This window comes from Ambystoma mexicanum, chromosome 3p (assembly GCF_040938575.1).
Source record: "Ambystoma mexicanum isolate Mex_15411 chromosome 3p, UKY_AmexF1_1, whole genome shotgun sequence".
NCBI classification, from domain to species: Eukaryota; Metazoa; Chordata; class Amphibia; order Caudata; family Ambystomatidae; genus Ambystoma; species Ambystoma mexicanum.
This window is the reverse complement of record NC_090925.1, coordinates 696,613,046-696,639,230: the sequence shown is the minus strand read 5'-3', so window position 1 is coordinate 696,639,230 and position 26,185 is coordinate 696,613,046. Positions and strand designations below refer to the sequence as shown.

General features: G+C 48.6%; 1 protein-coding gene across 2 annotated transcripts in view; it reads left to right on the top strand.

Moving 5' to 3' along the window:
• Window positions 1-26,185, top strand: part of RAB24 (RAB24, member RAS oncogene family) — a 427,397-nt gene that overhangs the window by 276,371 nt on the left and 124,841 nt on the right. The gene's annotated exons all lie outside the window — the stretch shown is intronic.

Below are 26,185 nucleotides of genomic sequence, written 5' to 3'. Positions count from 1 at the left end.
CTCCTAGGAGACCCATATGCACTCTGGCATGATTGGCTGGCTGACTGTCCGGCAAGGACAGCCACCCTGCTGGGTGAGTGGCAGCTAGGCTGGAATGAATGAATGAATGGAAGGAAACTGGATAAAAGGTGAGTCTCTTGGCTTGGAAGGCAGAGTCGACAACTGGAACGAAAGAACCGAAGACGAGCTTGAAGAGGACGGCTGCTGAAACTCCTGGACCATAGGTTTGCCCGGTGAAGCCCTGCTACACGTCTGAATCGCCAAGTTCATCTAGACAGAGAAGCCCTTCACGAACGACTTCTCCCTTTGAGTTGGTGGGACCAATCAACTCGTAAGCCACCTGGATACCATTCTCGGAGCTGGTTGTATTTTCCGCAGTGCTGCAGGAATCTGAATAGCCAGGGAGAAGGACACCAGTTGGAGTGCTTGACTAAAGCTAGTGGAATTGAAGATTTGCCTTTGTCAGCTTTTTGACCAGTCCCAGTTCAGTACATGAGTCTCCCGACGTCCTTTCTCTTGTTCTCTTGTCCCCACGACTAAGGCTCAGGAACAGCGAGTTCTGCAGGAACTGCCAGGAACAGACGTCTTCAGCTGCATCTTTTTCTTCATTGTAAGGTACTGTGCAAACCTGACCGAGAGAACTTACCTCTTACTGCGAAAGTGCTTGAAACTTTGGCAACTTCCAGGCCTAGTCAGCTTGTGACCCAATGTATGCATCTTTCTTTTACGAACTACTTCTGAGAACATTAACAAAGACTCTTACGTTTTAACTTCCAGAACTGCTTTATCCTATATAAGACTTTAGCCCATTGACTTTGGCCTGATCTATTGCATTGAATTAACTCCTCTGGTGAACTCAAACTATTTTCACTGTTTTAGAGTAACTGTAATATTGGTTTTATTAACTAATGCCTTTTTTCCTCCTACTTCAAATGCTCTGAATGCCACTTTGCTCCTCCTTCAAAGTAGTTTAAATGTCTCAGAACCTGATATTGTGAAGTACTGAAGTATATTTTTGTGTTATATAGTTTGTCTCCTTCTAGTGAATGTTTTATAACTGACTTGAAATAAATTAATAAGTGTTTTACCAAGAAACCTTGAGTATAAGAGTCTATTTGCATACTTGTAATTATAGACCTTTGTGTAACATCCTTACAGCTCAAATTCCCTCTTTAGATAAGCCTGGCTGCTCAGCAACGCTACCACAAAACTGTGTAGTACATACTTATACCAAAGGTGGGTTTGCTTACACGTGTAGTCCTAGTTGTGTGTAGTGGTCCCAAAGGGTACCGCATACAAACTTTGCCTAACACTCACCATGACCAAGGAGCAGGAATCTGGGTCTGCAACGTTGCACCTAGAAGGAAGCCGGCTACAATGTGTTTTTCACTTTCAAGGAACTGTGGGGGCTTGCGTTGTAATGACCTCATGCCATTTACGGTGCTTACTGGCTTGGGAAGTGCTGTTTTCTTCAATTGAGAGTTCACCTCATATCCTCTGTGCAGGCCTTGCAGCTTGTGCACTATCCGGTAGGCTGCCCTTTAGCTCCTTTGTTTCTTCAAGAACCACTGACTTGTTAACTAACTTTTCCTCTGAAGATCTTCATCAGCATGGAACTGTCCGTTTGACTTTGGCTGTCCTGGTTTCCCAAAGGTCCATCTTCTTGATCCTATTGGCTTTGGGAATACTAGGTCTTAATGTTTTAATTGTGAACACTTTTATTGCTAGGAAAGAGGCTGCCTATATCCCTCTTGGAGAGTTTACTTGTATTAACAGTTGCTAGTTGTTTTCTGCCTAACTTTGAAACTTTCCCTCCTATTGCAATTTTGCAAAGGTGATATGTAGAAGTGCTGATATTTACTTTCATTGACTTCACTCTGTGTGCTGGATATGTAAAGCATAGAACAAGTTACTCCCCTGCATTATTGTTTCTTATATAAATAAATTCAATTTTACATTGAATGTTATTGTTAGTTGCTGCTTTTTAGATTTGTGCGCCTTGCGCATATCTAAATACATATATTTTAATGTAACTTTAAGTGTTAACTTGGATATCTGTATTTACTGATTTCATTGTACTGCTCTACAGCTCACATATAACCCCCTGCTAAAATAAGCCTGGCTGTTCATCCACTCTACCGACTTGAGTTGTACAGGCCTAAATTAAGATTTGGGTCCCTAATCCCAAGAGAAGTCTTCTGAAGTCCCACACCAGCTGGACTTTAGAAAAATAACACTGCATGTAATGCTTTTGAGTTATAATGCTTTTGACTAAAAAACATGGTGTCTATGTGAAATGCATTCTGGGTGCGCTTAGACTCATAATGGACATTCTCTTCAAGCCTCAGTGAAATCTTCAGATTTTCTTCAGACCTCGGTGAAAGCTGCATTTTAATGTGAACTCTGAATCACTAGAAAAACATGTTTGTCTTGCCTATGTTAGTCTGCATTGCTTCAAGGACTGTTTTGAATAAAGATGCCAGCTGGTGTCCAATAACATTGTAGAGCCGAACGAAAGATAGGCTGTTGTTTGTACTTGCATGAGAACATGGAAGGGTTTACCTCTTGGGGTTGCCATGGGTCACCTTGGGCGCGGATCCATGGGAATTGGCAACAGATGGCCTTTGAGAGCCAGCACGTTCTGGAAAATGCCATCCTGCATTTGTGGGAGGTTTAAAACCGAGAGCACCAGATTAGGCCGATGGAGAAGAGCTTCGGGGAAAGAGTGGACACACTGATTTCTATGCCCGTTAAGCCAAAATCATTCTGCCTGACTGTTTCGCGGCATTCCAGTGGAGTACTGGTGAGATGAGGAGTTATGTGGCTGCTGCTTTAACAGGGACGTAGTTTTAAACATTCATGTATTCTTTTTACTGCACTTATTCTTTTATGTATGCTGATTTGTGAATAAACGGCCATGAAGAGCCAAAGTGTGTTATGTGAATTATTTTCATTGTGTGCTAGGGCTGTGAAAAAAAAAATACTGTGCAATAATGAGAAGAAAAAGAGATGGCCCTGTGAGCATTGGGGTTGCCTTGTGATGTAATATTCCAGGGATCTTGGAATCTGTGCTTGGATGTTGAAATGCAACTGGCTTTGTTAATTGGCATTTTGTGTTTGCGTGCTTTGCGTGACTGCGTTTAAGTTGCGTTAATTAAGGGGGCGCTGTTGCGCACACAAAGAATTGCTGCCTAGTTGCTGAGCTCCTCTTCGGCAAAAATCCTATCTGCCAAACATGCTGTTCTGGAGCCACCCAGAGCAATCACTCTGAACAATTCCAGCATATATATATACTCTAGGGTCGTCCAGAAAATATTTGGGGTGAAACCGCCGACGTGGGACCAAAATATCCATCAGTGAAATCTCAGCGACGGGGACCTGATGCCGGTGCCGAGGGTGAGAACCACGCTGGAATCACTCAAACTCGCACGGCTGGGGACGCATTCAGGCCGCACACTGGGAGGAGTCTAATTGACCGCCGGATGACAGGCGAGGAATTGCTTCTCCCTGCCCGTCACTGCGGTACCAGAGGTGCTGGGATCGCTTGCACAAGGTGATCAACCTTCACAACCAGGATACCACTACGCAGAGTGGATTTACTCCTATCCGCCCTTGGCGACCTGATCGGCATACGCAGAGGAGGCGGGCCATGCACAAGACCCAGAGCCACATCACTGCATCAGTGAGGACCCGGTGCGTCCCCCCCCCCGACTTATGAGGGGTGTGACAACGCACACCGCTGAGGCGACGGGAGGGCAATCAACCGGGTAGAGGAACCCTGACCCAGCTCTCCGACATCGCTTGGCCTCTGACTTCGCTGCTAGGCCGGGAGCTGACAAAACAGGATCGCCTACAGATCTGGATTGTTGAAGCCCGATTGCTGAAATCCTTCCTGCTCTGACCCCTTGCAGAGTCGGGTTGGGGGTGTGCAGATGCGCCATGCCTGGGTACGGTGGGGTTAACAAGGACTGTAGCCCGACGCGCGGGCTGAGGCCCCCGCGGTGCTTACCCCACAGTGGCTCCTACGTGAGAAGCAGGTGAGGAAACGCTGCGCACGCCGTGCGACAAAGTGTGTGTTGAGGAAGCAACGTCATTAAAGAAATATGCGCCAAGGCGAACCGCAATAAAGAACTGGCTGTGTAATCCCTGTGAGGCAGCAACGTGTGGGACACTTCTGGGCCCTAGTCTCAAAACACGATGGAACTTTAAGTAAGTAAGTGGGCACAACCCACGTGTGGCAGAAGACATCCGACCATATACACATATTGGCTTATACGTGGGAGGCCACAGCCCATTCTTAACCCCAGTCTGGAACTATGGGGGTGACCTACTACAGATTATACCTGATTACCCCCCCCCCCCCAAAGGCGTACTCGTTCCCGACTAGAACGAGTGCCAGGGCCTGACAATACTGCTGTGAGTAACACCATAAATACACGGCCAGTAAGTGAGGTCTGAGTTACATTGACGCCACCGGTGCAGCAGCGAGGAGAGGAAATGCTGCTGGAGCTGTCGTGTGGGTTTGTGCGCCTCGGAATCCCCAGTGGGTTTAACTAAATGAAGGTTACGGCTGCAGTCCCTTAAGTGATGTTGGTGGGCAGTGGCGGCCTTGTGGCCTGACAATCCGATCCCACGACACCCGCTGGCACGGGTGAAGACCCCAGGGAAATAAGATCCCAGATTACAGTGCCGTGCTGCGCAGCAATAGCGGAGGTGAACATAAATAAACACATACACGCGCAGTGGACTCTGCCCAGCATCAAGGTCGCAGTGTGCCTCGAGCCCCACCAGCCGGAAAGACAGCAAGGGTTGTAGTCCCAAGCACCTGGGTACTATCCTTAACTGTTGAGACAGCCCAGGCCCGGAGAAGGGGTCTGGGATAAGCAGGCTGACACCACACCTGGGATCCAAGCAGTCCCACCTCATGGCTAGGGCTACACCATCGCAGGAGAAAGACGGCACCGTTGTACGTGGGAATTTGCAATCCTGGCTAGCGAACACGCCAACTAATTGGAAAATAATACCACATAGTGAGCAGTGGCTGCAAGATTCATATTTAAAATAGAGACTACAAATACGCTCATGTGAGCTACTGTGAATACACCTGTCTTGTAAATGGTAGTCCCGCTGTAACATACCCCGAGATTGTCCAACAATAGTCTGCATAATCGTTAATTAGCCTGTTACTATCAAATACCCAGTGAGTGAAAGACCCAGCATCATACAGCGTGGGAGAGCACAGTCCATTCCCCTAACATGGTCAGTGACATGTGGGCAAACGCGAGAAAAAGGGCCCATGTGCCCAAAAAACAGGCCAAATGGACTCCTTTACTAACCCTCAAGCCCAGGGGGACTGCTACAGTGACATCGCCCTTGGCAGAAGCACAGACTGAATCGCCCAACACCTCCATGGAGGAACGTCTGACATCCCTGGTGCAAAGCGGATTCCAAGCTATAAACGTCAAACTGGACGATATTGTCGCAACCATAGGCTCACTCAAGGGAAGGATGGACAAAAAGTGCCGTATCACAGAGGCAGAAGGCAGAATCAGTACGAATGAGGACGTGATCGCCCAACATGGCCGAGACATATTGCAACATAAAAGTGAACTGTCTAAAACGCAGGGCAAGTGTGAGGACCTTCGAATCCAGGTCTAGGAGAAACAACATCCGCATTGTCAGAGTTTCTGAATCCTCTGCAAAGGACCAATGGAGGGCTCAGTGGAAACCCTTTTGAAAACCCTGTTTGGTACAGAATCCTATTTGGAGCACTTTTTTGGTCGAAAGGGCGCACCGCACCCTAGCCCCAGTCCCTATACCTGGAGCGCCGCCCTATACAATTATCGCTCGGCTCCTCAATTACAGAGACGCTACCCTCAGACTGGCCAGAGAAAAAGGTACACTGCATTATGAAGAGAACAGAATACATATCTACCCAGACTTTGCAGCAAGTATACAAGCGCAAAGAAGGTCATATGAACCGATAAAGTGACAACTACGCCTGCAACGAGTCCCATATACTCATCTTCCCAGCCAAAATCAGGATACAGCATGGGGAAGAGTGCAATTCTTCGAAAATCCTGCAGAAGCCATGACATACGTGGAGGCCTCCATTCCCCATTTCCCCCCAGAGAACGTAGGGAGGATCGAAACGAAACACATCGGCCAGACGAAGAGAGGCGAGATCCTGCAGACTGAACACTACCTACGGGCATATCCTTTATAATGATTGAATGCTGATGAAAATGTGTGGCTCTGATTATTACAATTGTTTAACCCGGACTGGAATGCTCGGCGCGGGTAGCCTCTATAGCCGCTGCATGCACACCTCAGGAGAGCTCCACAAGTTTATTGGGACACATCGAGTTAGGGAAGATGATGCGGGTGGAGGATGGGGGACTCGAGGGGGTTGGATATTATCCATGACACCTGCCAGGAAGTGGGTGAAGATGTGGAAGTTCAGTTTTGTTGTGGAAGTTAGAAATGTTAGAATGTATGGTCTTGCTGCTACAGAAGGCACCTTCATCGAAAATTCACACCCTGTTATGAATAGTCCTGCACAGCCAAACGCAATTGAGAACGGCATGGATGGCCTACAACAATCCAGAAGCTTGGGGGCTAAAATGTACCAAGTTGAGGGGGTTAAATGGTTCCAAAAATATGGTCTTGCGGATGCAGATGGCGCCTCCTTTAAAAAAATACACATCCAAGTACAGAGTCGGATGTCGAACACATGTACACACAGAGCTCTAACGGGCGATGGTCTAAAACTTAACCTACTGTCCTGGAATGTACATGGGCTCAACAATACAACTAAATCCAGAAAAATTGGTTCTTATGTCACCAGACATCTACCACACATACTAATGTTGCAAGAAACTCATGCACAGGGGAAAGTTAATGCAGATATTATAGCCAACTGGGGAAAACAACAATACCACACAGAATACTCCACTCAAGCTAGAGGAGTACTCACATTGATACACCCATCCTTGGGATCCCGATGCATGGGCAACAAGATTGACCCCCAGGGACGATATGTGGTGGCGTGGGGGGAGATGTCTGGACAATCTATCACTTTAGTCAAAACATATGGCCCTAATATTGATGACCCGGATTTTAAACTCACCATTCTGGATATACTTACTACCCTAGACGACACCTGGATAATCAGTGGAGGCCATTTTAACACAGTGCTTGATACTTCCTATGATAGATCCTCTGAGGCCAAAAGACACCCCCATCAGGGCAGCTGTTACTCTTCAACAGATCTTGACACAGCTATCTTTTGATAGACGCCTGGAGAACACTACACCCAGATGAGACAGTTTACATATTATTCCTCAGTGCATGACTGGGTCACGTACTGGCTTCTCCAGCATGGGGTCTGGCATGGATTCACATGCTCATGAATATTCCCCGTCGTCGGGCCGGGAATCCTCGGTATAGAAAAAATCAGTATCAGTTTAGTTTCTGATCTGTCTTTCTTAGTAGTAACCAATCACTGGTCTCTGGGTCATACTGCCCCCAGCCAATGACTGCCCTCTCCCTAAGCCCTGCCTCTGGCAGCCATCCTCAGATTTTTACCGCACGTTCAACTGTTGGGAGTCCTCGTGCTGTAGCTCTCGAGCTTTTGCTGCGTTTTTGCGCTTTTTCAGGAGATTTTTCTCATTTTTCGGTTAAATAGAGCCTCAAGCTCCACTGTTTCTACATCCGATCAACGGGGATCCGTTTCAGAGTTTTCTACGCCCCTCGAGGGTGAAGATTTCATCGAGTTACGCTTTTGGAGGATTCCAGAAGTTCCGAGGCCTACCCCAGACATGGCCCAGGAGAAAGGAAGCTCGACGCCCGGGAAGCTGTTCAGGACCTGCCCTGGATGCCAGCTTCAGAATGTTTTCAAGGAGGACGAGCATTCGTTATGCCTCTACTGTCTCCATGAGGACAAGACGCACACGGAGAAGGACTGTGCGTTTTGTGGGAACATGTCGGAGTGGACCATGAAGGATCGCCACCTCCGTCTCGCCAACTGGCTGGAAGGGAAGAACCCGTCAGGCGAGAAGAAGAAAAAGAAGTCTGAGCGGTCTTCTAAGTCCTGTGAGGGCGCCCCGGCGACAGGGGCCCAAAAAAAGGCCAAGCACTGGGAGAGCCGAACGGTCGGGCTCCTTGGCTGCCAGGCAGGGCGCATCCTCCCCGGCGCCATCAACCACGAGCCAATGCTCTGGCTCGGGTAAGAGGAAGTCCGAGAACCTGGCGAAGTTTCTGGAGAGGCCCCGGTCGATCTCGAAGATTCCGGCAGAGGGGGAGCGAGGCTCGGACCCTCCCCCCAAGGTGAAGGCCCCAGGCGTACAAAAGGTGACGATGGCCTTAATTCACCCTGCTAAGACCTCGATTGAGGATGTCGCAGCGGCCCTGGCTCAGCCTGTGGAGGCTACGCCAGTGGAGGTGACCTCAGGATCCAGAGTCTCCCTGCCACCGCAGAGGGAGTCGTCTTTCAGGCCCAGTGAGAAGACCCCCACGAAGTCCTCGTTGGAAAAGGAGGGGGAGGGGCAGGTGGCCATCGTGGATACGGACACGACCTCTGAAGAAGAGCTCATCGAAGTCGTGGAGGAGGCCCAGCCCATCGGGAGGGATCCCGACGAGGGCGACGGCGAGAGCGACGGTGTCGCCGACGAGGTTCCTCAAGAGCCCTCGCGCCGGTCGTTTCCGGTGCCGCAGGACACTTCGGCAGCCATTTTGCCAGCGATTCAGTCCTTATGCTCGGAGATAAGGACAAGGTTGCCCCTACCCCCCGACGGAGGTACCTGAGCCAGACCCGACGGGGGACCCGGAGCCGGGACCTTCGGTAAGTCCACTGCATAAGAGGACGACTCATCCTACGCCACCTGTCCCACCTCTGCAGCCTGCTCTGCCTTCCCCCCAGTCTACTACCCACGGGGATGATACAGGCACGGACATGGCTACGACAGGTACAGATGACGATGGAGGCGACGACGGGACGTGTTCCCCGTCGCCCCCTGCTCGGGCGTCCCCCGCCCGACGAGATTGGATCCTTCCATGCCATGATTTCCAGGGCATCCAAGCTCTTCCAGCTCTGCCCAGAAGAGAAGAAGGAAGGGTTCCTTTACCAACGGCGTGAGGCTAAAAGGGAGACGGTCCTCGCCGTACCTCTTCTTGATGACATCTGGTGTGAGGGGCTCGCCCTCCTCAAGAACCCTGCCACGGCGCCGGCAAAGAGGGACCGGTACGAGAAGAAGTACCGGGTCCCCGACGCTGCCCCCTTGTGCCTTTGGGTGCAACCTACCCCGGATTCGGTCGTCTCGGCGGCGGCAAAGAAGAAAGCTGGGGGGGCATCGGCCTCGACATCAACTTCCCTGCCGGACGGCGAGGGCAGGAAGCTGGACACGATGGGACGACGGGTCATCTCATCCGCAGCGACGACTATCAAGGCGGCCAAGCAATGGCGTTTGCCTGAGACGACGAGGATGGCTCAAGGCGACGGATTTCCGCCAGGACGTACAAACCAAGGTTTTGGACATGCCCTTCGACGGGAACAACCTGTTTGGGAAGGCGGTTGATGAGTCCCTTCAGGCCATCAAGACAGACACGGAGTCTGCCCGGGCACTGGGAGGGCCCCAACAACGACGGCCGTCCTTTCGGAGCTCCGGAGGCAGACAAGGTGCCTCCAAGGGATCCAGCAGTGGCTCCTCCACGTACCGCCAAGAGGCAAGATCTTCGTCCCAGGAAGCCTACAAGGGACGCGGCAAGTCAGGTGGTGCCCTTTGTCGTCGACAGGGAGGTCAAGGAGGCAAGGCGGCCTCCAAACAAGATTGAACCGACCGTGGGGTCGGGCCCCCGCTGAAGCACCCCTGTGGGAGACCGGCTGGCGAGGTTCGTTAGCGTGTGGGAGTCCATCTCCACCGACCGTTGGGTGCTGGACGCCCTGGCCCAAGGGCACGCCCTCGAGTTCCAGAAGAAGTGCCCTCGCGTTCCACCCGTGGCCAGGAAGGAAAATCACAGCCCTCAACTACTGTTGGAAGTAAGGGCGATGCTCAAGAAAGGTGCCATCGAGCTCGTCCCAAAGAGGCTTCGGGGCTCTGGAGTTTACTCAAGGTACTTCCTCGTAAAAAAGAAGACAGGAGGATGGCGCCCCATCCTGGACCTGCGACGACTGAACAAGTACATCAAGGCACAGAAGTTCCGGATGGTCACCCTCCAGCACGTGCTGGGACAGCTGGAGGAGGGCGATTTCCTGTCGTCGTTGGACTTGGAGGATGCGTACTTCCACATCCCCATTCTAAAACAACACAGAAAGTTCCTCAGGTTCGTGGTCCAAGGGCGGCACTACCAGTTCAAGGCCCTCCCGTTCGGATTGAAGTCGGCACCCAGGGTATTCACCAATTGCCTTGCACCGGTAGCGGCGCGGCTGCACCTACAGGAGATCCACATCTACCCCTACCTGGACGACTGGCTCATCCGGGCAAGGACAAGGGAGCTCGCCGTGGAGCACACTGCGAAGACCGTCCAGCTGCTCACAGACCTGGGGTTCTCCATCAACTTTCCAAAATCCCACCTGGTTCCGTCGCAAGTCGCCCTGTTTCTGGGAGCCAAGCTCGACACAGTGGCGCGGTTGGCCTCACCGTCGGAGGAAAGGACCATCCTGGGCAAGGTGCAGCATCTGCTGGCCACAGACATGGCCAGGGTAAGATCTATCAAGTCCCTCCTTGGGATGATGTCCTCCTGCATTTATCTGGTGCGCCTTTGCAGGCTTCGGATGCGCCCCTTACAAGATCTCCTCGACGCCCGCTGGGTCCAGTCGACGGGCAGCTTCGAGGACAGGATCCCTCTCAACGAGACGTTCCGTCAGGCGATCCGGTGGTGGGGTACCCGCTCTCATCTGTCGGCGGGCACGGACTTTCAGACCCCAGCTCACCGGATGACGGTGACGACGGATGCCTCCCTGGAAGGTTGGGGAGCGCGCTCCGGATATCTTCACACGAGAGGCCTTTGGCTCCCGGAGGAGAAGTCACTCCACATCAACATCTTGGAGCTCTGTGCAGTGTTCTGGGCCCTCAGGTCTTTTCTTCCTTCCCTCAAGGGCAAGGTGGTGAGGATCTTCACCGACAACACCACCACAATGTTCTACATCCGGAAGCAGGGCGGAACCAGATCCCCGGCCCTATCCAAGGAAGCCCAGGATCTGTGGCATTGGGCTGTCGCCCGAGGGATGTTTATGGTGCTTTTTCATCTGGCAGGAATAAAAAACACAATCGCGACTCACGCAGCAGAGAGTTGCGCTCGTGCCACGAGTGGGAACTACGCCAGGATCAAGTGGATCGACTCTTCCGACGATGGGGCGAACCCCAGATCGATCTCTTCGCGACGGCGACGAACTCCAAGTGCCGGAGGTTCGCCAGCAGGTTCCTCCAGCTGAGGAGCATGGGCGATGCTTTCTCGTTCCCCTGGGACGGCCTATTTCTTTATGCGTTCCCTCCGCTGCTGTTGCTTCTCCGGCTCATCAACCAGCTCAAGAGGTCCCGGTGCAGGATGATCCTCGTCGCACCGGCGTGGCCGAGACAGACCTGGTTCCCGGACCTTCTGGACCGGTCAACATCCACACCAGTCAAGCTGCTGACGGACGCAGATCTTCTCTCCAGAGAAGGAGGCACACTTCTTCACCACAACCCAGAGTCGCTGAACCTGCAGGCCTGGCTCCTGCAGCACTAGAGTTTGGAGTGTACGACATCCCGGCCGACTGCAGAGAGGTTCTTGCAAAGGCCAGGGCGTCCTCAACTCTCAGGTGCTACGGACATAAATGGAAGAGGTTCTCTGTCTGGTGCCGTGCACAGAAGATTAACCCTCTGCGTATTACGGCCCCTCAAGTATTGCCGTACCTACTGTCATTGGCCAAGGCTGGACTAGCTCACGCTTCCATCAAGATACATCTGGCCGCCATCTCACGATACGCCAGAACTATGGGACGGGCGTCCTTGTGGTCTCATCGACTGACGAAGGAATTTATTAAAGGATTGTTCTGAACATTCCCACCGGTGAAGGCCCCTGCCCCGTTATGGGAGCTCAACGTGGTGCTGACTAGGCTCGCGGGGGCCCCATTTGAGCCTATGCATTCGGCACCGTTGAAGTTTCTGTCATGGAAGACAGCGTTTCTCGTAGCCATCACCTCCGCACGACGAGTGGGAGAGATCCAGGCCCTATCTTGCAAGCCACCATACTTGACGTTTCACGACACGAGGGTGGTGCTGAGGACGCACCCCTCCTTCATGCCCAAGGTGCCGTCGGACTTCCACCTCAACGAACCCTTGGTGTTGCCAGTTTTCTTCCCGTCTCCTTTGTCGCCGGCTGAAAGGACTCTGCACTTGCTGGACGTAGCTAGAGCACTGAAGTTCTACGTGGACCACACGAAGAGTTTTCGGAAGACATCACAGCTGTTTGTAAACTTTGGACCTGTGAATCAAGGGAAGGCTCTCTCGAAGGCTTCCATTTCCAGATGGCTCTCCGGCTGCATCATGGACTGTCACCGGTTGGCAAACCGACCGCTGCCCGGCCGTCCGAGAGCCCACTCGACCAGAGCGATCGCTGCTACTACAGCGTTCCTGTCTGGAGTGCCCCTGCTCGACATCTGCAGGGCTGCTACATGGAGGTCGACACACACCTGCCCGAGATTCTACTGCGTCGATCAGGACTCCAGGGAGGAGTCCTGGGTCGGCCAAGCACTGCTGCGCAACCTATTCTCTTAAGGTGAGCCTGGTGAGGAGGTAAGAGATGCTTAATGTTGAGTTTTTGTATTGCTTAATGTTGAGCCTATTGCCACCTCCCGTGGTTGTGCATGTGTATACTGCTATGTATTCTTATATTCATGAGCATGTGAATCCATGCCAGACCCCATGCTGGAGAAGGAACAAGTTACTTTACCTGTAACTGTTGTTTTCCAGCATGGGTCTGGCATGGATTCACATGCGAACCCTCCCGCCTACACCTCTGCGGCTCTTCACTTGGTCATACTGCCACTTTACGTGCTACCAAATCTGAGGATGGCTGCCAGAGGCGGGGCTTAGGGAGAGGGCAGTCATTGGCTGGGGTCAGTATGACCCAGAGACCAGTGATTGGTTACTACTAAGAAAGACAGATCAGAAACGAAACTGATACTGATTTTTGTCTATACCGAGGATTCCCGGCCTGACGACGGGGAATATTCATGAGCATGTGAATCCATGCCAGACCCATGCTGGAGAACAACAGTTACAGGTAAGTAACTTGTTCCTTCTCACCTCCTCTCTATCCAATGCTTTGGTAAGATGTGATATTTATCCCCGTACACTCTCGGACCACTCCCCGATAGCGCTGGAACTGATACTACGCACAACCCCAAGACCAGTCAATAATGAAGGGACGGTTGATCGATATGCAATGCTCTGGGAGGCATTTATAGTATGGGTAAGAGGGGCGCTCCTTTCTAAGACCACTGGCCTCCTGAAGTCCGTGAGGCTGGAATTGACGGAGATTGAAACACGATTGCACACCTGAGAGGTTGCATACAGTCATACTCATGATAGAGACACACTCGCCACCATTAACAAACTAATATGAGAATTTGATAAACTTGCCACCAGTGAAGTGCAATATATTGCTGCTCCAATCCGGGCATGCCAATATGGGGAGGGCAATAAAGCAGGACAGTCCCTAGCCAACTTTATCAGAACTGAAAGGCAACAGAACCCCATTACAAGCATCCTTGCGTTGGACGGCACTATGGTCATGAGGGTGGAGGGAATAAACCTAGAAATTACAAATTTCTATGAAGAGCTTTATTCCAATCGGGACCGTATTCCAGAAACATGTGAATGCCTCAAGAGGCATGAACTCCCGAAACTATCACCGGAAACCAAACTAGCTCTGGAACAACCGATGACTAATGAGGAAATTACAGAGGCAATTAAATCACTATCTGGGAAAGCCCCGGCCTCAGACTGTCTGGGAGCTGAACTCTAAAAGGAGTTCCAGACAGAGCTAGCTCCAATTTTATTAAATGTGTGGGAAGAGGCGTTGGACCGGAACATACTGCCGGAATCCATGAGGGAAGCCATAATTACCATATTGTTGAAGCCCAGAGGGCCACCCCAAGACATGTCATTTTACAGACCCCTATCGCTAATTAATAAAGATGCAAAAATCTTTGCGAAGGTGCTAGCTACCAGACCACTGCCTATTATGCCTAGCCTCATACATCCAGATCATTGTGGATTTGTTCCTACCTGATCCACTGCCTTGAACCTGCGTAGATTGTTTGGGGGTCATGGCACAGATAAACCCTGATGCAAGCGCAGCAGCGATCTCCCTCGATGCCGAAAAGGCCTTTGACTCGGTGTCGTGGGAATACCCGTTTGCGGTGCTGGAGACATTTGGGATGGGACCCTACTTTATTAAATGTGTGAAACTACTATATAATGCACAGGGAGCTAATGTTCACGAATCGAACAATGTCTAGAATGTTTTTACTAGGCAGAGGCACTAGACAAGGCTGCCCATTTTCCTCTATACTATTTGCTTTAACAATTGAACGTATGGCAGCATTTGTGAGACAGAAACATGTAAATAAAGGGATAAGAATGACATATCCTACCCAATCCATATCACTTTATGCAGATGAGACACTATTATATGTCCGGGACCTGGAAACGAACCTGGCACCTATCATGTCCGATATACAGGAATTTGCCAAATATTCGGGTTACAAAATCAGTTATGCTAAATCCGAGATCTTCCCACTAACCCCAGACACCAAATTCCCAGCAAACAACTGTGGACTCAAATGGTCGACCCAGCGCATCCGGTATTTGGGTATACAGGTGTCCAGAGACAGGCAACTGTCTACAGACAGCAGCAATATCTGTGACCAGACAACTGTGAACAGATATTGCAGACACTTTCCACGAAATTCAAAATATGGACCAGGCTACCCATTTCCCTATATGGAAGGATTGCTATACTAAAGATGCTAGTTCTCCCCAAATTACTATCTTTGGCAGTATACCCATATGGCCAGGTAAGAATTTTTTGGGAAAACTTTGCTCTATGGTCATGTCATTTGTCTGGAATGGGCAAACGGCTAGAATGAAATGGGAAAAGATGGTTGAACCATACAGTGGTGGAGGTATTGCCGCACCAGATTTTGAGTTATATTATTTGGTTGCACAGGCACAGTTTGTCAGGCATTGATATGACCCGGTAGCCACTGCACCCCACATCTGGATGGAGCGCTATGCTGCATCCCCAGTAGATTTCTGTTCCGTCTTATTTAGCTTGCATCATGAAGACACATGTCAGTTTGGCCTAGTCAGTACAACAGTTCATGCCTGGGCTGCGATCTGCAGGAGACTGCAAATAGAGGCACCCTATGACCCAGAAGTCCTGCTATGGAACTTCCCTGACATTTCCCCCTCATTTGATGAAGCGCTTCAGAAGACTTGGGACCCGAACAAAGAGCTTAAGATGCGTGACATGTTCCCCAACGGGAAATATATTACTTGGAACCATTTTAAAAGTGTAATAGGAGAAGGGCCGCTCCAGATATCTCCAATATCATCGTATGAGAGCTGTGTTCAGTGCAAGATAGCCCCTATTCCCTGATGAAACCCCTCCCCCACACGCATGCTTACAAGCAGTGACATCCGGCAGAAGCCACAGGGTCTCTACATTGTATACATTGATACAGACTCGCACCCCCACTTTAAATGACACCAGAGGCAAATGGGAAAGGGATATGGACTAACAATCACGGAGGAGAAATGGTCTAAAAACTGTAAACTCACCAAAACTGTGTCATTGAATGCTGGTCTCCGCCTGATTCAATTGAAGGTCCTAAATAGACTACATTAAACACCGGCCAGAATGGCTAAATTTACTGCAAACTGCACTGGGGAATGTCATAAGTTTGGGGAACCAGAGGCGGGATCATTTCATATGTACTTGGGTTGCCCGGCTGTGGCTGTGTTCTGGCAGAAGGTGGGCAACATTATAGAGGAGATAACACAGATACCAGCTTCGCTAGCCCCACAGAAATATCTGTTCGGAGATATAGGAAAGATGTCAGAAAACACCAGGGGGCTCTTCAATATTTATTGTATAATCGCCAAAAAATGCATATTGCAAAACTGGAAGAGCCCCTATGCACCGCAGATAGATTTCCTCAGAGAATTGACATTTGTGTACGAAAACGGGGAACAATATGCAATGACACTGCAGAGGACAAGCTGCCCTAAGGACATCTTGGCTCCGTTCAGAGTGTATCTTGGTGAAATGATATCAGAAGATGAAATTGATTGATAACCTGTAATGTATTATGGAACTTAATTTTGTCAAAATAGCTGGAAATGTACCTTATGCGATGATGTGATGGAGTGCTATATTTGTATCTGTCAAGACCATTAATAAAGTTTTTTTAAAAAGTTGTGTTAATTAAGTTGCTGTGAATAGGTTGTTGTAAATTATTATGAATATGAATACCTCGTTTAATAAGAAAGATGAGGGATCTTCCGCAGGAGGAAATTGCTTTAGTGTTGTTCCTGGCTAGGCGAAGAGCCCATATCATAAGTTGGCAAAATAATGGGCATGCAGGGCTGCGCTGTGCGAGCCATGGGAGGAATGTCTGCCCAGTCTCTCCTGCTTGAATAATCCACTCAGGCCTGTGAAAAAGTGGGATGGGAGCTGGGGAGAATGGCTGTGGATTATAGAGAATTGAACAAATGCACTCCCTCTTTAATTCCTGCAATCCCAGATGCCGTCACTTTGATTTAGAACATACAGAGGTTTGAGGGAACCTGGTACGGTGTATTAGATTTGGCAAATGCCCTTTTCTCTGTGTCAATTGCCAAAGAGCGCCAGGAGCAATTTTTATTTCCCTGGGTTGGGTGTCAGTACACCTTCACGAGATTGCCTATGGGGTGCTTGCATAGCCCAACCCTCTGTCACCGGCTGGATGGCAGAACACTTAGATACGATACCATGTAAGCCTGACATACAAATCTCATATTATTGATATTATTGATGATATTCTGATCCAGGGCAAGGATGAGCGAAGTGTACAAAATCAGTTGGAAGCAACTATTGACGGGTTGAAGAAGGAAGCCTAGGAAATGAACCCTAGCAAAATTAAAGGGCCAGCTGAGACTGTAGTATTTTTGGGAATTCAATGGCATAATGGGCATCAAGAGATGGTGCGGAAAGCCAGACAAAAGATACTTGAATTTACCAAGAAACAAGCTTAAAAGTTTATAGCGCTGTTTGGCTTTTTGAGACCGCAAATACCACATTTAGGGCACATTTTGGCACCACTATACAAAGTCACGTGAAAGAAATATGAATTTGAGTGGGTCGAGAAGCAGCAAAGGGCATTTGATTCGGCAAAAGACACCGTGCAGTGTGTGCTCGTTTTGTGGCCTTTGAAGTCAGGCAAAGTAGAACTAAATGTATCTGCACAAGAAAATTATGCCAACTGGAGCCTATGGCAAAGCAAGACAAAAAGCAAGTTCTTTTTGGATTCTGGAGTTGCAAATTACCCAAGGTTGGTGGTGAGTACACTCTATTTGAGAAGCAATTACTAGCATGTTATCGGGCTCTTATTGATATGGAACAACTGACATTGGGTCATGATGTACTGATCAGGCCTGAAATCCTGATTATGCAGTGGGTGCTTTGCTCTCCTAAAACACGCAGTATAGAACACGCTCAGGAAGCCAGTATAATCAAATGGAAATGATATATCCAAGACAGAGCAGAATCGGGAAAGGGTGGGGTTGCGAAACTACATGAGAAAGTGGCTAATATACCACCTGTAGACTACATCCAGCATGAAGTGACAAATACGTGACTCTCCCTTGAAACGGGCAATACCTTATTGGGATCTGACATTGGAGCAAACACAACAAGCCTGGTTTATGGGACTATGTACCTACAGATAAATGTTACTTAAGAGAGCAATTGTCAACACTGAAATGTCCTTTTCCGGATTTGTGTTGTAGAATCTGTGCCTGGCTGGTGTAAGTCTAATACTAAATGGACTCTATTTGGAGGTTTCAAGCGACACACTGAAACAAACACAAGATGATGTATTTGCACAGTCAACCAATCTAAGTCTGACACTGAGTAATGCTGTTTGGAGTTAGCCTGATGCTGACATACCAGCCCCAGCAGGCACAAAGAACAGAATTCAAAAAGCGTTGAGGAATGGCCAAGTACAAGCTCAAGGAACACTGCCGCCGAATGTAGGAAACATTTTTTTAACACAACAAAGATATTCACTGATGAAGACCCAAACTGAGAACATGTGGGCACATTTAGTATGAAAGGTGTTGAACATTTGGTACTTCTGTTTAACAGATGTGCACTCACATGGCTTGCCCTAATGATGTTACCTTTGCATCCAGCACTACGTAGGATCAAAAGATCTGTTTTTGAATCTGCAGTGCTATCCCCAGACTGATTCCAATGTGCATTTGTTGTCAGAATCAGAAGCCCTAGCTCTTGCATATTCATTGGTGGGAGCGATAAATATTTGATTAAGTTAACTTGCTTAGTAGTGACAGGGTTAAATTATACCTCTCAAGCCTTAGAAGATTTGTTTCTATATAGCCAAGCTATTTGAAAAGCAGCCTTATAGAATAGAGCTGCTATTGATTATAGCAACCTGGAACGTACGGTTCTTGAACAGCTATATTAAGAGGAACCGGGTTATGACATATTTGAGACGTCAGAAAATAGACATAGCGCTTTTGCAGGAAACCCACCTGACCTAAAGAGAAACAAGACACAATAACACGGAAGTGGAGCAGGATGACCCTGGGCTAAACATACTCTGCGTATGCCAGAGGGGTCCTAATTTGGATAGCTCCACGTTTCCCATTCAAGATCCTTCAGACCTTTCTAGACAAAGATGGTAGGATGGTGATAATTCGAGGATTGGTGGAAAGTAAAGAAATATGGGTCATTAATGTGTATGCCCCGAATCGGGACACTGCATCTTATTATTATCTATATCCTAAGATCAGTCCATGTAGAGATGGCGTGGAGATTTTAATTGTACTCTGGACCCAACAATAAGCTAGCTTATCCAACCCCTTCTGCCAAAGCTCTGAACACGTTGCTGCACGCATTCAAGTTAGTTGATGTATGGAGAACTAAGTATCCACAAGACCAAGTATACTCTCGCTACTCTGCCCCACAGAACCTTTGCACAAGGTTAGACTATGTGTTCACTGGGGAGGAGACATTGAGTGAGGTCACACTTGCTGAGTATAAAGCCCGGGTCCTTCCAGATCATGCTGTGACTTGGCACCCAACAAGATGTGAATAAATGTTTCTATGATTATTACAAGCACTTATATAAAGAATCCAGAGAGGGGGAAGGGTTGGATATTTATTTTATTTATTTATTTATTTGCATTTATAAAGCGCACAGAACTGCCCTGGGGCATCGTGGCGCTGTTACAGCAGACTTAGTCATGAACACAAGCATAGGAATGTGTTTACAGATGTAACCGAGTTACATAGTACATTTCACATTGGTAATAAACATTGAGCTTAAAGGTTATGCTATGCTGTGGTTACAATGCAAGCATGAGAGTGAATGTGGCAGACTTTAGCGGAATAGGAGGGTTTTGAGGTTTTTACGGAAGGTATGGTATGATTTTTCGTTCCTTAGTGAGGTAGGTAGGGAGTTCCAGTTTTTTGGTGCGAGGTGTTGGAAGCTGGTTCCTCCCGCCCTGGATCTTTGAAACGTGGGGACATCAATCATGTTGGTGCGGTGAGCTCTGGTGGGTCTGATGGAGGCTTTCGGTGTGATTCTTTCTGCGAGATAGGGTGGGGCATCCAGGGATAGGCATCTGTGTGTGATGGTCATGGCTTTGAACAGTATGCGTTCCTTCACAGGTAGCCAGTGGGCATCTCTCCTTGCTTGCGAGATGTGTTCTCTTTTTGGAATGGACAGTGCTGCCCGGAGCGCATTGTTTTGCGTGATTTGGAGTTTTTTTAGGTTGTGGGCGGAGGTGCCTAGGAACAGTGCATTGCAGTAGTCTAGTTTTGTACCTATAGTGGCTCTGGCGATGGACAGGCAGTTTTTGGCGGAGAGAAACGGCTTGACAGCATTTATCATCTTGGTGGTAAGTGCTGAGGAAGAGGCTATGGCGTTGACTTGGCGAGACATAGATAGTGAGGCATCTAGGTGAACGCCTAAGGTTTTAACAGACTTGGAGACTGAGATGGTGGAGTTGTCAATGTTGAAGGATTTGTATTGGGGGGGGAGTTTGTTGAGAATTTCATTGGTCCCTACTATGAGGATTTCGGTTTTGTCCCCGTTTAGGCAGAGGCCGTTGGCCGCCATCCAGGTTTGGATGGCTGTGTAGATTTTGGTTAATGCAGTAGCATCTTCTTCGTAGGTCCCAGTTAGAGGGAGTAGTACCTGCGTATCGTCTGCGTAGTTGGTGTACGCTATGTTACGACAGTCGAGGTCCTTGAAGAGAGGAAGGGTGAATATATTGTAGAGAGTGGGGGCGGTGCAGGAGCCTTGTGGGACGCCGCAGTGGATGGTGGTAGGGGTTGCCGAGGCAGTGTCTGAGAAGACTTTCATGAGTCTGCCATTTAGGAATGAGGCAACCCATGCAATGGCTTCCGGGGAGAAGTGTGCTTCATTTTTTAGGTGCATGCCTAGGATATCGTGGTTGACAAGGTCAAAGGCGGCAGATAGATCCAGTAGGAGAAGGAGTGCCGGTTTGCCTTTATCCATAGTGTCTGCAAGCTGTATTTTCAGATCAAGTAGGGCTGACTCTGTTCCGTGACCTGGTCGGAAGCCTGACTGTCTTTTTCCTAGGATATGGTTGGTTTCGAGATAATCCTGGATTTGTGTGTAGGCCATTTTATCCAGAATCTTGAGCAGGAAAGGCACAGTGGTGATGGGCCTGTAGTTGGTAGCTACTTCAGGGTCGAGGGTGGTTTTTTTTAGAAGCGGGCGCACCCAGGCTTCTTTTAGACTGTCAGGGACAGTGTTGGCTTTGAAAGAGGCATTGATGAATGATTTAAGGAAAGGGGCGAGTGTTTCAGTGCAGTCTTTGATCAGGCTGGCGGGGCAGGGGTCTCCTTTACAATTGGATGGTTTGATCTTGTTCATTATCTCAATAACTTCGTGTTCTGTGACTTCCCTGAATTTGAACGGGGTAGTGGGGGCTTTGGTGGATGTGGTTCCCGAGCTAGGGGTGGGCATGTGGCTCGTGGTGGTGTGAGATTTGAGGTGCAGTGATAGGTTTTTGTGGTGCTCCTTAATTTTTGTTTGTAGGAGTTCAATTTTATTTAACAAGGCAGATTGTATGGAATTGCACCAGATTTGGTCTTTAACAATGTCTTGTGATTTGGTGGCCGGTGTGGTGAGTTCGTTGAAAATGGCGAAGAGTTCTTTGGATTCGGAGCTTGCATTAGCAATTCTATCATTATAAGAGACTGATTTAGCTGTGATTATGGCTTTTTTGTATTGGGCAGTGATTTTTTTGTAGGAGGATAGGGTGGCTGGGGAAGGCGATTTCTGCCATATACAAGAGGCATTGACTGAGATTAACCTTCCCAGACTAAATAAGGAAGAGGGTGATAGCCTAGTGACCCCTATTACGTTCGAAGAACTAGAGCGTGTGATAAAGAAACTACCGACTAATAAAGTCCCGGGAGCTGAAATACTTCCCCCATTACTATCAATGCTAAATGAGGCATTCCACATAGGCAAATAAACTTATACACTCAGATCAGACTGGATATTTCCCAAACAGAAATATAACTAACAACTTGCAGAGATTACTCCACATAAATGATTATACCCAGAAGGGGACACGAGAAGTAGCAGTAGTTTCACTTGATGCAGTGAAAGCGTTTGATTCAGTCAGATGGCCCTGGTTACTAGCGGTCCTGGAATAATACTGTATCGGGCCCACATACATTGAATGGGTGCAGCTGCTGTACAATGCGCCGTTAGCAAGAGTCAAGATGGGATCCATTATCCCCGAGCAATGGCAGTTAAGTAAGGGCTCAAGACGGGGATGCCCATGGTCTCCGTGCTCTTCATTTTAGCTCTGGGAACCTTGGCGGTGTATTTAAGGGAGGAATTGGGAGAGGTGGGTATCAGTACTTTGGGGGTGGGGGGGACTCCTGATCTCGTTGTATGCAGATGATATGCTCCTATACCAGCAGTACCCAGAAGAGAATCTACAATATGGTCTAGATGTGATGGTACGATATGCCGCACTGTCAGGTATAACTATTAACCCACACAAGTCGAGTCTGTACCCCTTGGGAGCGTACGTAGGGAAGCCCATACACAAACTGCCGGTGCTACCGATCAAGTGGGAAATTGATACGTTTAGGTACCTGGGGATAGACATATACCACAACTCCAAGTTAGAACATATGCTTAACACAGAGAAGGCGGTGATCAAAATTGAGAAATGCATGGCATTCTGGACTAAGCTACCACTGTCCATGATGGGGCGCACAGCATTACTAAAGATGGTGGTGCATTACTTTGCAAATATCCCGTTAGCGATACCAAAGAAGTTTTTTACGAAAGTACATGGCATATGCAGGAGCTTCATATGGCACAAATCGAGGTGTAAAGTAGCACTGTGGAAGCTTCACAATCCGTATGAGCAGGGTGGTATAAAATTGCCGTTTTGAAGTATACTATTTGGCTAGTCAACTGCAATTTGTGGCCATGTGGCTATCAGAGGAACCGACACCTGAATCAAGATTACTACGTGCAGAGAGCGCCCCGTTCTTCTTAAACGACATAATATGGTTACCCAATCGTTGCGTAACCAGAGAGCATCTATTGTTATGTCTGGGGAGCACGATGTGGCGCAAGGCATGTCAAATGATAGATAATCCTATTCCATATTCCCCTCAGATACCACTAGTGGTGCTAGAAGGGGTGATGAACAAGTCAGGCTAAATGTTAGGAGAAGGTGGCAACCCGTAGGGATTGCAACGGTAGGAGATGTACTTAAAGAAGGGAGGCCCAAATATTTTCAAGAGTTGATTGGGGACACAGTGTTGCACTGGGGCAATACATCACATATTCACGACTCCTGAAGGTCATAAGGGACACGTGGCCAGAATCCGAGCTGTCCCTACAACCAGATGAGATGATAGAAACATTTTATGATGTGTCGTAAGGGGGACATGAGGTCTCGCGTATATGTGATGTATTGATGTCTAAGGTGGGTGGGGAAGTAGTATGTACGAGGCAGGATTGGGAGGCAGATGTACAGGAGCCAATGTCAGATGTGATGTGGTGCAGAGCTAAGGGGTATCACAAAAAGATGTTGAGGAATGTGCGTTTACAACCGATCCAGCTATATGTGACCCAAAGAGCATACCTGACCCCGAATAAAATAGCCAAGTTCAATCAAGCAGGAATACAGACATGTCTGAAGTGCTGAGAGGTGAACGCGGAGCTGGTGCACATGTTCTACGCGTGTACAGAGATGGGCAGATTCTGGTGAGAGGTAGCCCAAGTCATGACAAAAGCAGAAATTACCCTGGATGTGGGATCCCCCCGTGGCATGTCTTCTAGGAGGCTTCCCAAGGCCCAAGAGAGCTGAGCATGTCAGTAAACTTAAGGATTTAGCATATGTACTGGCCAAACGCAGAATTGCAATGGAATGGAAGGCACACACAAGACCATCAGCGCAAGGATGGTGGAGAGAGCTAGTAAAATGGGCTAATGCAGAGAAGTGGTGTGGCAAGAAGCAAGAGGGAGGATAATGGACCTAGAGAAGGGAGGGCTGGAGGCTTGGAGGCAATTGATTGCTGCTCTTTCTGTCTCGGAACAGGATGCATGATAGTCCTGGAGACAGGATGACGCGATACTAGAACAGTTAGGGTAATGAAGAAGGTAAGAAGATGCAGGGTGCGACATGGGAGTTATGCGGGGGGGGGAGAAAATATGCATATAACTAAATGTATAAGGTTTGTGATGATCAATGGTTTGTAAGCTTGGATGTTTATATGTTAAAAATCAATTAAAAAAAAATCCAAACAAAAAAAAGACTGTGGTCAGGTCCAAAAATGGCAGAGCAACAGTTTTTTGTTCTGTCCCATGGCCATTTAGTCTCCGGTCTTCACCGTGGTCGAGTAATCCTTGTCCTGGCATACAGCCTCCCGCGAAAACCGATCTCTCTCGCAGGCTTCTGCATATCACGTGTGTGCGTGCACAGGAAGAGGGTTGGGACTGTCTAGTCACAATCAACACTACTGGTGCCAGGATGTCTGGAGTGCCTGAATGACTGGAGCCACCGTGGGCCGTGACTGGTCCACGACTGATATGCCTGGATGAGAGCAGATCTTCATTTGGAAGGCCTTGATTTTGGTGCAAAGCTAATCTTGGATAAGAAAAGGGGCTTAGCAGGTCGATCACTTGAGTTCTCCCGAACTACAGAAGGAGTCAAGTATCCTCCAATGAAGAAACAGACTTGTGAACCCGCCATAGACACTTTGGAAGGTTTGGCACCCTTCGCCCTCTATTGTCCCGTCGGACCCCTGTTTTCTTCATCGATCACGAAGGCCTGCCAAAGCGCTTTACCCCTTTGGAGCAGTGGAAACAACTTCTCGGCACCCCCCTGCTAACCCACCGAAGGAGCCTGTTCGAAAGTGTTCCTGGGCCATACAGTGAACTGTCCCGTTCTACCTCGGGTTATCCCGCAGAACTACTGCTGTCTCGTGTTGAAACCCGAGACTTGGGATATCGCTTGCTTGTGTTCCCGTGCCCTCTCCTGCCAAATTTTGTAGGCTGAACTCCTCTGGGTCAAAAATTAGGAGAGTGCGTAACGCTGCACACATCTGTGATTCCCGCCACACTACCTGTTGGTGACGGTCACTGTAGGTGCCTTGCTGACTTGCTCTCCTATGCCCAGAAGCCTGCTGCACCAGAATTTTCTTTGTATCTCCTTCATAAACTGAGAAAATGCAACTGTGACGTCACAGACAATCGTTCGATCCCGCAGCCGCTGAGAGCCGGAGCGCTGTGAAACTACAGGACTCGAACCTACTAGTGACCTCGACTGAACTGGCAAAGTTTGGTCCGGACTGTTCCGAGTGTCGGTGAGTACTTGCATCACTTACCGGTGGCCCCCTGGCACAACCGATCCCTTTTATGCATGAATATTCCTTAAAGGTATTTGCTTTTGGCTAGGCTAGCTTGCACGCCCCAGCTATTCCCACCTTTTGGAAACTGCTCTGCCGCCAAGGGCAGACCCTACTTGAATTCCCGACTTGCTACAGCTCCCTAGAGAAGACCAGGTTTTCACTTCATCTGCGCGATTGTACATTTTTGCACACAGCTTTACTGTTGAGCACAAGGCTCCCCACTTCTTAGGGCTGAACTCAAAAGTAAGAAAATGACTCAAGAATTGTCTAATGCTCCTAGTGTGTTGACCACCCCTTTTCCTTACAGGTTATGGCTGTGTCTGACTCCTTTGTTGCATTAGAAAATGTATTGTATAGATATTATTTAGTATAGGAATTGTGTGATCACTGTTTTTATCTAACTGTAGTTACATGTGTCCATTGGGCTGGACGACAATAAATGTGTATATATATGTGCGATATACACTTGTCTAAGAGTAATTTGCGGTTCGTTACTGTGTGTGCTCATTATGGGCATCCGATCAAACACACCCCATCTGAGACTTAGTCTTGACTGCCTGCCAAAGCTACATAGAGTAGTCTGGCTTGTCCAGAAGGGCCTCCTAAACCTCTGCACACAATGCCAGAGTTTAGAAATCCATCTCAACATTCACCAGGATGCCTCTTCCAGCCATCAATCCTCTTGCACCCTCGTAATCACTGCTTTCTTTCACAGATCATACTTGGAAACCTGGCAGGAACACCATACGCTAACTGTTGGACAAGGGTGGGTGCTCTAGACAACAGTTGCAGTGATTTGCTGCAGTATAAAAGCTCTGTTGCATAATATACCTAATGACCCAGACCACAGGGCATAAGGAAAATCTCCATAAGTGCAAATTGCCTTGACTTGTGTTGACACAATTCTACTTTTATTTTGATCCGTGGATTGTAACCTATTTTGATTGCTTCTATGATGTGGACGAGTTGTTACTGACTCCAGATTGCAAACTAC